Below are 12,753 nucleotides of genomic sequence, written 5' to 3' on the forward strand. Positions count from 1 at the left end.
TTTTTCAATGCAAAACTATGTGGTCCTAGAAAATAATAAGATAGAGATGTGTGTATGGCTGTGGTAACAACTGTAACAAATATTGCATCAAAAATAAAAGAATATTATATGGAATACAACATCACTATTGATTAGTTAAGCTACATAAAATCTATACAGTAAATTTTATAGATAAAATCTGTAACAGTAAGTCATTTTGAATGTATTTCCCAATTTATCTTCCTTTACCAATAAAACTGCTTCTGTCTCTGAACTTGTACTCAGCACTTAGATTAAGACCTAGCAGCAAAGTTGAGACAGGGGAAGATTAGCCATAGTAGAAGTCCATAGCAGACAGGAAGGAAATGAAAGCCTCACCTCAGGGTTGAGGGACCGTGGGAGGAAGAGAGAGCTGTTGAGTTGGCAGAGGGTTGGATGTGTATGATGAAAACTCTGCCTCCCAGGAGGCTCTTGCTCCTTTTCTGACTGACTTGAAGACACTGTCTCTCATGTCCTGTGGCACACTGCACATACGAGGTGTGCTGAGACAAACAGCCCAGTTTGGTGGGCAAGTTCTCCCTAGCCACAGGATGGCAAGGGGGTGTTTAGGTCCCTATGTCTCTTGAGTGCTCAGTTTCTCAGGGCATCTTCCAAGGATGGGGTGTGGGGAAAGATGAGGCAAAGGATCATCCAGCCCTGTCACAGGGAACTGCAGCTGAGCCAGGCTAGACCCAGCCAGGGGAGCACAGCCTCAGGTATACTGGCATCAGGCTTTAAAAGCAGACACCGGTAGGCTGACCAAAGGCACAAAATATGGCCATACCCATCCCACAGGAACAACTAAGAGCCAGGTTAAGTTCCTCATGGGGCTGTATTGAGAAGGAGTGCTAAAGGATGGAGCAGTCCCTGGAAAGGCATTGAGTCAAAGTGCCTAGTGAGGGAGCACTAACAAGAAAAAAGACAGCCTATCAGAGTAAACAGAGCTGCAGTTTGTATATCCATATGCAGGGAATGAGTCAATCTGTGGCCCACTACCCACAAGTACCTTGAACAAAATTTCAAGAATACTTAGGTCACTTCTAGGAAGTGGGACTGGAAGTCAAAAGATATGAAAGGAGGGAAATTTTAGTACATTAGCAGAGAATTTTTAAAAAGAGATTTGTTTATTTATTTGAAAAGCAAAGGTACAGAGAGGGAGAGATATCTACCAGCCAGGGTTCACACTCCAAATGGTCATAATGGCTGCATCTGGGCCTGTCCAAAGCCAGGATCCAGGTGTCCCACATGCATGCAGGGGCCCAAGTACTTGGAACATCTGCTGTTTTCCCAGGTGCATTAGCAGGGGCCTTGATAGGAAGTAGAATAGCCAGTACTGGAACCAGATCCCATACAGAATACCAGCATCACAGATGGCCGTTCTACCCACTAGTTTACAATGCTGGATCCAGCAGAGAATTTTTAAGCATTTTAAATAATGAAACATCCCTAAAGTTGTATTGATGAAACTTGTATTCCTTAAAATAAATTTTAAAAATCAATAAAAAGAAGATAAACAAACATCACCAGAAAATGTGGCAAGTTCCACTTCCACTTTATGCTCTATTTCTGAATAAACAAATTAAAATAGATCTTTGCTATAAACCAATGACTTCCTATATTTAGTTGATCATTGATGAACTCCAGAGTCATTTCCAAATGAAAAGGGATTCAAATTTGTGAGTTCATCACATTTACAGCTCACTGAATCAGTAGTGTCAGATTAACTCTTGTATTGCACATCTCTGAAGGAATTCCCAATATTAATGGATTAGCCTTATTAAATATCAATGTCTTCATTTATTCCATAAGTATTTTTGAAATTTATTACATAGTGGGTACTTTGATAGAAACTGATATATAGTGCTGAATAAACAAAATCCACATTCCCAGGAATTTCCATCCTAGTGGGAGAGAAAATGAACACACAGGCAAATTGCAACTACTGTAATCTCAGTAAGTGGGACATGTGATGATAAAAATCAATCAGTAAATTAGAGATGGGACTTGAGCACCTCCTTGACTTGCATCCTCTGGTCTGCTTTAAGAAAAACCAGGAGGAAAAGAAAGCTAGGCATCAGAAGCAATGTAAAGATAGGTGGCAGGCCTATTAAAGGTTGCTCTGTACAGCGATCTGCCCTCAAAGAGACCCAGCAGGCCAGTCCACTACAGTGGCTTTCAATGTGGTAATCCTGGGATTCAGCAGAAATCCACTTATGAAGAGCCCTGGAAGCTCTGCCAGCCAAGAGTTGGATCACTGGAAATGGAACTGCCCTGGAGTCGAAGGATGCCCAGTTCAGAGCCACAGATCTTGCAAGCTACAAGCTGAAAAGCCCTTCACTTGGCCAAGTTTCCAAAGTGACCACCACTGCTGAGGGTACAGCCACACAGAGTCAGTAATGTTGCAGGCAGAAGATGCCACGTGCCTTAACCTGACCACCTCTCCTCCCAAGCCAGCTAGGTAATGGAAGTCAACAGGCTGCCTTCCCCAAGGAGGTTCACACCTCCCTTAGGCTGTACCCCATGTAAAGAGATAGATAGGTCTGGGCCTCATAACTTACAAGGCCTTAAAGCTCACCAGATTATTATCAGGCCCCTTCTGTCAGTTCTTTCCTTTTTTTAAAAGATTTATTTTATTTACTTGAAAGTCAGAGTTACACAGAGACAAGAGGCAGAGAGAGAGAGAGAGAGAGAGAGATTGATCCCCCATCCGATGGTTCACTCCCCAATTGGCCACAACGGCCAGACTGTCAATTTCTATTTGGCTTACACAGCACCTTTCTTAGGTCCTCTAATGATGACTCTGTCCTTTGTATCTAGCCCACTTAGGGCCTCATTCCTTTGTAATCATAGCCTCTACTCTAATATCAAGGGTTCTACTCCCCACCTGTGTGTATTGATGGTCCTTTCCCCTACTTAATGTTGTATTGTTGTTCAGAATTTCTCTACAGACAAACCCCTCTACCTGAAAAAGTTGAGTGGCCTTTCTCCTGATGTTGGTTGGGATCAGCTTTAAACCACATTTATCACGCAGTCCTCACAAGGGTCCAGAGACCCCCCCCACCATCATTTCCTCTCCTCTATGAAATCCTCTCATTACCTGGTTAATGCCACTCTCAGGATCATTGGTTGCTATTCTCACCCTGTCTTTTATACTACAGTGTCTGTTTAAGTGTTTACAGGAGTTGATAATGGAATGAACCAAGGCATTCAGCAACCAGGAGGTCAACCAAATGCTGTTGCTGCTACAGGGATATACTTGGCTCCCTGCCCAGGAGACAGTGGCTTGAGACATTGCTCCATGACAGTGAAGAGTAATGTATTCCCATACAATTCCTGCTTCATAAAAAACTAAAAGGGGGGATGTTAGTAAAATGGTACAATCTTATCTATGGTGTGAACTACACCCTGACACCATCCTAGGCTCTAGTCCCCACTGCCATTGCTGGAAGCCAGGTGGCCACATGCCTCAACCATTGGTGTCAAGCTCCACTCCCATCCTAATGGGATTTGCTGCTCCTACTTCCCTGCCTGCCCCCTGGCAAAGTTTTAAAAGGACCTCTCTCTTTCTCTCCATCTCCTGATCTCTGTCTCTCTTATGTTCTTCTTCTCCCTCTTTTCCTTCTTTTCCCCTTCCCACTGGTATGTTGGGTTTCCCCCAATAAACTCTTTCCCTTAAAAAATCAATCAGTAGGGGCTGGCACTGTGGCACAGTGGGTTAATGTCCTGGCTAGAAGCGCCAGCATCCCATATGGGCACTTGTTCGAGATCCAGCTGTTCCAGGTGCTTGGGCCCTTCACCTGCATGGGAGACCAGGAGGAAGCACCTGGATCCTAGCTTTGGATCAGCGCAGCACGCCGGCCCTTGGTGGCCATTTGGGGGGGGTGAACCAATGGAAGGAAGACCCTTCTCTCTGTCTCTCTCTCTCTCTCACTGTCTAACTCTGCCTGTTAAAAAATCAATCAGTAAAGAAAATAAAGTTAGTAGGTGTAGGGATTTTATTGAACTGTATTCTTACTGGACTTCAAGGAAGTAGTTGTCCTTTAATAACATACTTTGAAGGAAAAATAAATCCAATGTTGGTCTCTGATTCTTTAAAGACTTCTTTATTTAAAAGGAAGACTTACAGTGGAGATGGTGGGGAGTGAGAAAGGAAGACAGAGAGGGAGAGGGAGAAATGCTTTTAGCTACTGGTTCACTCCCAAAATGACTACAGCTGCCAGGCTGGTCCTTGCTGAAGCCAAGGAGCCAAGAACTCCATACAGGTGGCAGAGGCCCTAGCACTTGGGTCATCATCCCCTGCATTCCTGGACACATTAACAGGGAGCTGGATCAGTAGCAGAGCAGCCAGGACTCAAACTGGTATTGTATGGGTTGCTGGCATTAGGCTGTGGCTTAACCTGTTGTGACACAATGCCAGCCCCTTTTAATAACATTTTAACAACATAAAACAGCACTATAGAAGGAATGCTACTGCAAGTCTGCCGCAAAACATGATAAGATAGAACAAATTATGGGAGTATGAGGAAGGTAGAACATTTATCTGAAGTTTCTTGCATTTGGAACATTATAGGGCATGAAATTAGCATGTAAATGTGTGAAAGTAGAGGTTTTATTTATTTATCTATTTTAACTTTTTATTTACTTATCTGAGAGCAGAGACACACAGAGAGGAATAAAGAGAAAGAAAGAGCTCCCATCCTTACCAGAAAGAGAGAAGTCTTCCATCCATTGGTTCACTCCCCAGATGATCACAATAGCCAGAATTGTGCTGATACAAAGCCAAGAGCCAGGAGTTTCTTCAGGGTCTCCCATGCAGGTGCAGGGGCCTAAGGACTTGGGCCACCTTCCACTGCTTTCCCAAGCCATAGCAGAGAGCTGCATTGGAAGTGGAGTAGCCAGGACTCAAGCCAGTGCCATAGAGGGTTTCTGGCACTGTAGATGGCAGGTTTACCTGATTTGCTACAGTACTGGCCCCAAGATCTAAGAATCTTAACTTATAAAACCTCTCCTAAAATTGTAGATTAGGATATCTGACAAATGTGGATCTGAATTGTGCTTTACTTACCTTCTAGCCATGTGAATTAATTGACTTCTCTACCCTTTAGTTTCCCCATACATAAAATGTAGATTAGGGGCCAGCATTGTGGCGGATCAGGTTAAGTTGTCACTTGCAATACTGGCATCCCATATCAGAGTGCTGGTTCAAGTCCAGGTGCTCTGCTTCTGATTCAACTTCCTACTAATACACCTGAGAAGGCAGTGGAAGATGACTCAAGTACTGAGTTCCTGCTACTCACATTGGAGATCGGGGTGAAATTTCAGGAGCCTGGCTTTGGCCTAGCATTTGCTGCCATATGGGGGAGTGAATCAGTGGATGAAAGAAAGATCTCTCTCTCTCTCTCTTTGTAACTCTGCCTTTCAATAAATAATAAACCTTTTAGAAACTTGGATCAGGGCCGTGCCATGGCTCATTTGGTTAATCCTCTGCCTGTGACACCAGCATCTCATATGGGCACCAGGTTCTAGTACCAGTTGCTCCTCTTCCAGTCCAGCTCTCTGCTGTGGCCTGAGAAGGCAGTGGAAGATGGCCCAGGTGCTTGGGCCCCTGCACCCACATGGGAGACCAGAGGGAGGCACTTGGCTCCTGGCTTCAGATCGGCATAGCTCTGGCTGTAGCAGCCATTTGGGGGGTGAACCAACAGAAGGAAGACCTTTCTGTCTCTCTCACACACTGTCTAACTCTGTCAAATAAGAAAAAAAAGGAAACTTGGATCACTTAGAAATGTGGATGAATAGATTTGTTTAACTGACTTTCTTGACTATTTGTCATGTGGGTGACACTGCCACATTCCAGAGACATAAAAATGAACACTATAAAAGACTTCACCCTCACAAAATGCACACTCTAGTGGGTGAGAGCCACCTACACCATCCTTCTAACACTGCACAGTAATCCCTCTAAACAGAAGCGGTTGCTGGCATCACACCTGTGGTAGAGATTGCAGGCACTCTTCTATGTCCACTTCTTTCTTTCTGGCTTTGTACTTGCATCAGACCTTACACCTCTGAAATCAGGGCCATGTAACAGTGCTAGTAGAAGTCTGAGAGTATGGGTATCAGGGGCACTTTGAAACCAATACATCTCATGGCCAGAATGTCACCCATTTATATTCTCTTCTACTGCCACAATAGCCAAGGAAGTCAAGTGCTCTGGATAGTACAATTACAGGATGGAAGAGACTCCATGAACTCCATCAGCAGAGCTTTTAGAGGATCTGCCCAAGAGAATGACCTAGACCTGCAGCCAAATTTGACTGGCTAAGCAACAAACTTCTGATAATTTACCAAGAGTTACTGGTTGTGAATGACTACAGCATGCTCTTGTTTCACTAATTCACAAACTGCCCTGCAAAAGACATTCTGAAAAAGCCAAAGAGCAGTGAGTACTCATTGGTGAGTGGAATAACAGCCAGAAGAAGAGGTGAAAAAGGACCATGAGAACAGAAGGAGGCAGTACAAGGGCCCTGAGGATTGACAGGGCCTGGAAATTGGGGAAACTGTAGGTCGTTCAGGTGAGCTGGGATACAAAGAGAAAGGATGGGGACATGGGAAGACAGAAGAGGGAAGTTAGAGCAAACTGGAAGGCCTGTGAGCCAGGTTAGTAGCTTGTATTACTAATCAGTACTGTATCATGGGGAACATGGGAACCATGGGGTTGGGGGGAGGAGACTTTGAGCAAAGGCTGACATGCTCCTCTGTGTTTAGAGAAGGGATTGAGGCAGGACTAGAAATAGGCAACCAAGATCAAAGTATACCGCTTATGGAAAGTACCTCCTATAGTATCTGGCAGACAGAAATATGTGGCTCCCCTTTTCCCTTCTTCTTCTCATTTATTAAGGTAATTGGAAAAACTGGTCCTCCCTGTAACTCAGAAATCTTAGTGATGGAAAGAAATGCTTCTTCAAAAATAAATGCATGTCCTATAGAGATTGTCAATTTCAATCTTAAAACCTGACCTGTTGGTGCAAAGATTTCTCTTTTCAGTCCAAGTTTCCTTTACTTGCTTGAATTGAACTGCTTTAAATCTAATGTGCTACCTTGAGTTCTCTGTGATTATTAATTCCAATGGATTAAAGACTCTAAGGGGATTTACATAGATTCAGACTTTCAGTGATGATTACTCTCTGAGAAGAATCCCTGCTCACTTTTAGGAAATATTCTCATCATGAATATAAATTACAGTACTTTGAACTTGTGGGATAAAGGTAATCACCTTCCAAAGGACTTGTTGACCTTAAAAGAACAATGACATGCAAATAAAGCTGAATCAATGAAAATTCTCTCAGGTCAGTTACCAGGGTCTGTAGGAGGTGCTGGTGAATCAAACCTAAGTCACTGAAGAAAGGCACCAACCTTAGGTATAGAGAACCTGAATTTAAGTGTCCCATGCTTTCAATTTCCAACCTTTTCTACCAAGAATTATAAGAAACAGCAATCTGATCTTTCCAGTATATGATATAAGCATGCTAAATTCCATCCAAGTGGAAATGTCCACTAGATTGTTTCTAATTCAGAGGCTACAGACATAAATTTGTGAGTCATCTATAGAAAGAGAGTAAAAAAAAAAGTCACACATGGGGAGCTGGCCCACGGAAGACACATTGAGAGGAGTATCTGACTCAGCATTTTGATTAATATCTCAAAGTCCCTAAGTTCAAATCTTTTTTAAAAAGTTTATTTGAAAGACACAGTGGCAGAATGAGAGGGAGAGATTTGTCTCACCCACTGGTTCACTCACCAGATGGCTGTAACAGCTGGGACTTGGCCAGGCCAAAACCAGGGGCCAGTATGTGTGTTTATATCAGGGTAGGGCAAAAGTATTTCATCGTGTCACATGAATCATAGTCTGTGTTTGCCGATATTTTAAAACCTATTGTTTCCTACTTGAAAAATCATTAACATGTCTGTGTAGACTAAATAAGCCCCTTTCGCTTTTTTAAGATTTATTTTTGTTTATTTGAAAGAGTATAGAGTGAGAGGAAAAGACACAGAGGAGAAGTCTTCCATCTGCTGATTCACACCCCAAATGGCTATGACCAGAACTAGGCCCAGCAGAAGTCAGGAGCCATGAGTGTCATCCAGATCACTTGCATGGGTGGTGGGGCCCAAGTACTTTGACAACCTTCTGCTTCTTTTCTAGGTGCATTAGCAGGGAGCTGGATCAGAAATAGAGCAGACTCAGGGTCAACATTGTGGCATAGTGGGTAAAGTCACCCACTTTTATTGGCAGCACCCCACATGGGCATTACCTCTTGTTCTGGCTGCTTCACTTGGATAAATCTTCTGGCTTTGGTTTTGGCATGGCCCAGCACTGGCCTTTGACGAAATCTGGAGAGTGAACCAGTGGATGGAAGATCTCTCTCTCTCTCTCTCCCTCCCTCCATCACCCTCTCTCTCTCTCTCTTGCTTTTTCTCTCCCTCTCTCTCTCCCTCTCCCTCTCCTCTCTCACTCTCTCTCCCCCATCTCTCCCTCTCTGTAACTTTGAGTTTCAAATAAACAAATAAATCTTTTTTTAAGAAGGTATATCAATCCGATTATCATTTTTTTTACAGGCAGAGTTAGACAGTGAGAGACACAGAGACAGAGAGAAAGGTCTTCCTTCCGTTGGTTCACCCCCCAAGTAGCCACTACGGCTGGTGCAATGCACTGATATGAAGCCAGGAGCCAGGTGTTTCCTCCTGGTCTCCCATGTGGGTGCAGGACCCAAGCACTTGGGCCATCCTCCACTGCCTTCCCCGGCCACAGCAGAGAGCTGGGCTGGAAGAGGAGCAACCGGGACAGAATCCGGTGCCCCATCTGAGACTAGAACCCAGGGTGCCGGCACCACAGGTGGAGGATTAGCCAACTGAGCCATAGCACCAGCTCAAATAAATAAATAAATGTTAAAAAAAAAAGTTGTGTGTCTGTGTTAGACTTGGCTGCAAGTGGTTTGCTGAGCCTATTAGTACCCTGAGCAAGATTCACGCCACTACCTGCGCCCTGCAAACACATCTCTGCCAGGAACGTAGTGGACAACACCAGGTCTGAAGACTTATGGTGAAAATTTTGTTGTTATGATCCTAAAGTTCATGTGTATGTTCCACTTGATTTCTACATTCACCATCCAAGAGGATTTGCTTACATTCAATTTGAGGATGCTCATGATTCCAAAAATGCTTTACATAACTTGGACAGAAAATAGATTTGTGGGCATCAAAAATACAATTTGCACAGGGCAATCAGAAGACACCAAATCAGAAGGAAGCCAAGGAAGGGAGGAATGTGTATAGTTCTTCATGTCATGATGATTTGACAAATATTGATGTTCTAGAATCTAATGTTATGAAGGGAGAGCAAGAAGTCAGTCTTTTAATTACAAGTATAAATCTTATAGCCCTAGAAACAGTAGACTGATTAGAAGACTTCACGGTAGCAGAAGCCGTTCCAACATTGTTAGATTCAAACAACAAAGATCGTGATATCCCAGCCCAATAAATAATTGGAGACTAAATCACATTCTAGATCTGCATCTCACAAAAAAATTAAAGGCACCTCTAAAACAGGTTCCAAAACACATTATAAGTCTGGCTCAAGTGATGAAAAGGAACCAGGGAGAAAAGGACTACCTAAATCCAAAGTTCAGTCAAGATCACAGTCTAGGTCCAGGTCAAAATTTAGATCAAGATCTTAGACTAGTCCTAAGTCCAATGGCCACTGATATCATAAACCATGATAATCTTTAGGCATTTATCATTATTTTACTCATAGTGTGGTTTACTTAAATTATCAGAAGTACAATGTTGTAGTGATACTTTAGAAATACTTGTTAGCCTTCCATGTATCCAGTTATAATTAAAATGACATGTTATTTAGAAGCCACTCTGAAGAGTCCAATTTACTTAATGTCATGGGCAGGTACAAATTTGTGGGGTCGGCCGGTGCCACGGCTCATGAGGCTAATCCTCCATCTTGCAGCGCCGGCACACCGGGTTCTAGTCCTGGTTGGGGTGCCGGATTCTGTCCCAGTTGCCCCTCTTCCAGGCCAGCTCTCTGCTGTGGCCAGGGAGTGCAGTGGAGTATGGCCCAAGTCCTTGGGCCCTGCACCCCATGGGAGACCAGGATAAGTACCTGGCTCCTGCCATCGGATCGGCGCGGTGCGCCGGCCGCAGTGCGCTGGCCATGGAGGCCATTGGAGGGTGAACCAACGGCAATGGAAGACCTTTCTCTCTGTCTCTCTCTCTCACTGTCCACTCTGCCTGTCAAAAAATTAAAAAAAAAATAAAAACAAATTTGTGGGATCTGCAATTTTCTCAAAGATTCTCTTTATGCTTGAAGTATTCATTGAAAAGATATTGATTGACTTGAATTTGCAACATTGTCTTACTAAAAATGAAAATTCATCTCCATATTTCATAGAACTGGAAACATAGAGCTGTAGCTTGCTGATAAGAAAGATTATTTTCTTCTTTTTTTTTTTACAGAAGATCAGTTTACTATACATTAAGTAAATATTTCAACAGTTTGCACCCCCATAGAAACACAAAGTGAAATATACTGTTTGAGTACTCGTTATAGCATTAAGTCTCAATGTACAGCACATTAAGGACAGAGATCCTACATGAGGAGTAAGTGCACAGTGACTCCTGTTGTTGACTTTACAAATTGATACTCCTGTTTATGGCATCAGTAATCTCCCTATGCACCAGTCATGAGTTTCCAAGGCTATGGAAGCCCCTTGAGTTCTCCGACTCTTATCTTGTTTAGACAAGGTCATGGTCAAAGTGGAGGTTCTCTCCTCCCTTCAGAGAAAGGTACCTCCTTCTTTGAAGACCTGTTCTTTCCACTGGGATCTCACTCACAGAGATCTTTCATTTAGGTGTTTTTTGTTTGTTTGTTTTGCCAGAGTGTCTTGGCTTTCCATGCCTGAAATACTCTCATGGGCTTTTCAGCCCGATCAGAATGCCTTTAGGGCTGATTCTGAGGCCAGAGTGCTGTTTAGCACATCCGCCATTCTATGAGTCTGCTGAGTATCTCACTTCCCATGTTGGATCACTCTCCCCTTTATTTATGGGATTAAACATGACAATAGGTCTGATCTGATTTCATCATCATTTAAAAAATCATCTATTATCTTTCACTTTATATTTCTGTGTGGGAGCAAACTGTTGAAATCTTTACTTAATGTATGCTAAACTGATCTTCTGTATATAAAGAGAAACGAAAATGAATCCTCATGTGAATGGAAGGGGAGAGGGAGTGGGAAAGGGGAGGGTTGCGGGTGGGAGGGACGTTATGGGGGGGAAGCCATTGTAATCCATAAGCCGTACTTTGGAAGTTCATATTCATTAAAGTTAAAAAAAATAAGATAGATTAATACAAAAATGAATCACCCACAGTATAACACTGACTGTTCAAACACAGTAGGTTCATGGTGAACTTTTAGGTCTTGTTAAGATGTCTAGTCCCATGTTAATATTTTATTTATGGAGCTGGCACTGTGGTGTAATGGGTTAAGCCACTGCCTGAAGTGCTGGCATCCCATATGTGTGCCAGTTCCAGACCTGGCTGCTCCACTTCCAAGCCAGCTCTCTGCTATGGCCTGGGAAAGCAGTAGAAGATAGCCCACATCCTTGGGCCCCTGCACCTGCTAGGGAGACCCAGAAGAAGCTCCTAGCTTCAGATTGGTGCAGCTCTGGCCACTGTAGCCAATTGGGGAGTGAAGACCTCTCTCTCTACCTCTCCTTCTCTCTCTGTGTAACTCTGACTTTCAAATAAATAAATAAATCTTTTAAAAAGTTTATGTATGACACAGTTTAGAATAGTTCTTTTGTTAACCCCAAGTACTTGTAGGAGTGCCCCCCCCCACTCTGGCTGGGTTAAACAACATTTTCAAGGTGATTGAGATTTTGGCTGAAACACAGAGCCTTCACTGCTTTTATTCTGGCTTCTGTACAGATTTGGAATATACAAAAATCTCACCTTAGAAGTTGAGCAGATCATTGATGGCAGAAACAATTTGAAGGGGGAAAGAATGTTCTCACATAATTACTCTGAAGTTTAACGAGAATTGCTGACTAATTATCTTAGTGCCATTAGAAGTAAGTTGTTTCAAAGTAAGTTTTGTTTGTGTGAGTGTGCATTGTGTAAACTAAATTGTGATGCTTATAGCACTTAGAGTGTGTATTTATATCAAAATGTGCCTACCTATTTATGAGGGAGGCTTGCTTTTCACACTTCAGTTTTATTTAATGTGTGGCAAGCTGAGAGACAACACTCCCATTTTAGGTGAGGTTGTGTCATGAAGTTTAAAATATTTCAGGAAAAGGATCAGTTCTAAGCAAGAGTCATCTCTCAGCTTTAGTTATCAATGTAGCTGACTAAAAATGAGGAAATAAAATCCTTAACCATTTATAATTTCTGTAATTTCTCTGAAAGATTTCTTTGAGGAACTAAAAGTGACTTGACATATCCAAAGTGATTTCAGAGTAAGAAGCTAACATCTTTTTAAAATCTCAGATTGTTTACTTGTAAATCTAGGTAATATTGGGGGGGGGGAATTTCTTTCAGAGGAGTACTCTTTCCAATTTTGGTTTTGGAAACCTAGGTTTTGCCTGTGAAGAACAAGACAATGGTTTTTAGATACTGCTTGTGGATTGTGTTTGAGGGATTGATTCTAGGACTGCTATATATTGCAT

General features: G+C 42.8%; 1 pseudogene; it reads left to right on the top strand.

Annotated features, from left to right (window-relative positions):
• Nucleotides 1-6,838: 6,838 nt before the first annotated feature.
• Nucleotides 6,839-9,776, top strand: LOC127486735 (uncharacterized; annotated as a pseudogene).
• Nucleotides 9,777-12,753: the final 2,977 nt, after the last annotated feature.

The sequence above is a fragment of the Oryctolagus cuniculus genome, chromosome 21 (genome assembly GCF_051225735.1).
Source record: "Oryctolagus cuniculus isolate XC-2025 breed Fujian yellow rabbit chromosome 21, ASM5122573v1, whole genome shotgun sequence".
Classification (NCBI taxonomy): Eukaryota; Metazoa; Chordata; class Mammalia; order Lagomorpha; family Leporidae; genus Oryctolagus; species Oryctolagus cuniculus.